At 37.9% G+C, this 2,633-nt stretch overlaps 1 long non-coding RNA gene across 1 annotated transcript in view; it reads left to right on the top strand.

Annotated features, from left to right (window-relative positions):
- Nucleotides 1-2,129, top strand: part of LOC128691007 (uncharacterized) — a 6,199-nt gene extending 4,070 nt beyond the window's left edge. Inside the window, exon 3 of the long non-coding RNA XR_011392511.1 lies at nt 919-2,129. This is a non-coding gene — a long non-coding RNA (uncharacterized lncRNA). The remainder of the gene's footprint in view (nt 1-918) is intronic.
- The last annotated feature ends 504 nt before the right edge of the window (nt 2,130-2,633 follow it).

Here is a 2,633-nt window from a genome sequence, read left to right as displayed (position 1 = left end):
CCCCTACCTGGGGAAATGCCTTGACCAGGGTGACAGGCTCTTGATCCATGGAATTAAGCAGATTATTTGTATATGAATACTTCCAATTGTCGAGGCACTGACCCTTGCGGGTTTAGAGCTGCTCATTTTTATTTACACCCATTGCATTGGGGGAAGGTCTGGCTTTTGATCCCAGGCATTGGACTTTTTCTACCCGTTTAACTTGAACCTGATTGGCTTTCCATTTTCCTGGCATTTTATGCCCATCATTGGTTTATCGCTTCCCCTTACAGATAATTACTTCTTGCGGGTTTAGCGCTACAGTGCTATTATTGGTGCCAACAAGAGGTAAAATATGCGCAACGCAAAGTAAAAGTTGGCGCCAGAACAGGAAATGTATGTTGAGCAAAATAAAAGTTGGCGCCGGGAACGTAAAATACATGACTTAAGAAATCGTAATGACACGATTGCAAATAAACCATACCCCCGGCCGGGATTGAACCCGCGGTCATAGAGTCTCAAAACTCCAGCCCGTGGCTAGCGCGACGGGCTGGAGTTTTGAGACTCTATGACCGCGGGTTCAATCCCGGCCGGGGGTATGGTTTACGTAAAATACATGTTCCGCACTGTAGGTTTTGGCACCAAAAACAGCGTAATGTGCGCTCTGTGCAAACAAGATTTGGCGCTAGGTTAAATTGCCTATGAATATAATTATATATGTTTAAGTGTTTAATATATATGTATGTGTGTGAAATTTATATTTAGAAATTATTTATGTAAATACGTATATTATTACAATTGTCAAAAAGCGCTAAACCTCTGAAGGTCATACAGCGCTGCTGTATGTTACCCAAACATCTTTGCGGTGACTATTTCGTATTAAAATTTTTAGGACCGACTTAATATGGCTAGATAACTAACAAGTGTTAATGTTTTTAGTTTCTTTCCAGAAAAGTTGGTCTTCGCTGCCTCAGGAAGACAGTGTAAGAAACTTGGTACTGCATAGTGCACCTAACGCAAGGTTGGTGAATATCTTAAGCCATTTTGATTTTTCATCTATGACCTACGACCATCTTTTCATTGTCCTGGCTCTTTGTGATCCGTACGCGATGAACACTTATTTTTTTTTTTTTTTGTGAATATAATATTTAATGTTATAATTTGAAGTATTTGATCTTATGTGTAATAAACATTTGGAAAGAATAGAGCCCTTCACCCAAAGGGCTGCAAATACCCTAGGTAGTTCTAAGGGATGCTATCACCCTGGGTAGCTCTAACGATTGACCAATCTGGGTAGCCCTAACGGCTGCCAGCCCCCTTGGTAGCCCTCATGGCTGCCAGCGCGCTTGATAGCCCTAACTGCTGCCAACACCCTTGGTAGCCCTAACGGCTGCCAACACCCTTGGTACCACAAACGGCTACCAACACCGTAGCCCTAACAGCTGCCAACACCCTTGGTAGCCCTAACGGCTGCCAACACCCTTGGTAGCCCTGACGGCTGCCAACATTCTTGGTAGCCCTAACGGCTGCCAACACCCTTGGTAGCCCTGACGGCTGCCAACACCCTTCGTAGCCCCAACGGCTACCATCACCCTCTAACCCTGATGGCTGCCATCATCATGGTAGCTTAATAAAAAGGTCTTTATGACTCTCAAGCCCCAACGGCTGACATCACTCTGGCATCTTTATGACTGGCTAGCCCTAATGATTACCATGTAAATATTTCCTTCTGCATAACCATTTCTAACATTAATTTGCAGCCTACCATGATTAATCTGGTAATTGATTTCTGATTACCATTTCCATTACTAGTTTGTTCAGTCCTTCATTTCAGTATTGTCAATGTCTAGCCAATATTTTAAATGTTAAACTTCTTTTGTTACGAATTTGTTATGTACATTTGAGCTCTTATTTTTTGTATAATAAATGTATTTAAAAAATACATTTTACGTGGCTTAAAAACATTTAACGGTAATATAGAAAAACATTGATACTATGTGCAATAATTACTTTTATTTCGTAACCAAAATATTGAAGATTTAATTTTATAACCAAATATTGAAGATTTAATGTTTGTTTCTTGGTTTATTTTTGCTCATGACTTCAAATACAGCTGCATTGTTTACCTTTGAGCTTAAAATACTCATTTCTTTCAGCCCCTATAAATATTTTTCCTTTCAGCTTTAATCCATTTTTCTTTCAGCTTTAATCTATTTTTCTTTCAGCTTAATCCGTTTTTCTTTCACCTTAATCCGTTTTTCTTTCAGCTTAATTTGTTTTTCTTTCAGCGTATTCCATTACCTTTCAGCTTAATTAGTTTTTCTTTCGGCATAATTCATTTTTCTTTCAGACTAATCCACTTTCAGCTTAATTCATTTTTTTTTACCTTAATCCGTTTTTCTCTCGGCCTAATTAATTTTTCTTTCAGTTAATACAGTTTTCTTTCAACATAATTCATTTTTCTTCCAGCCTAATCCATTTTTTTTTCAGCTTAATCTAGTTTCCTTTCAGTTTAATCCAGTTTTCTTTCAGCCTAATCCATTTTTCTTTCAGCCTTTTATTATTACTTATTGAATACTATTAATATAGAACATCTTAATATTGTTGATGTATTATTAAATGTTTAATAATTTTAATATAAGCATAATTTGTTG

Source organism: Cherax quadricarinatus, chromosome 27 (assembly GCF_038502225.1).
Source record: "Cherax quadricarinatus isolate ZL_2023a chromosome 27, ASM3850222v1, whole genome shotgun sequence".
Classification (NCBI taxonomy): Eukaryota; Metazoa; Arthropoda; class Malacostraca; order Decapoda; family Parastacidae; genus Cherax; species Cherax quadricarinatus.
This window is presented reverse-complemented; position numbering and strand designations above follow the sequence as displayed.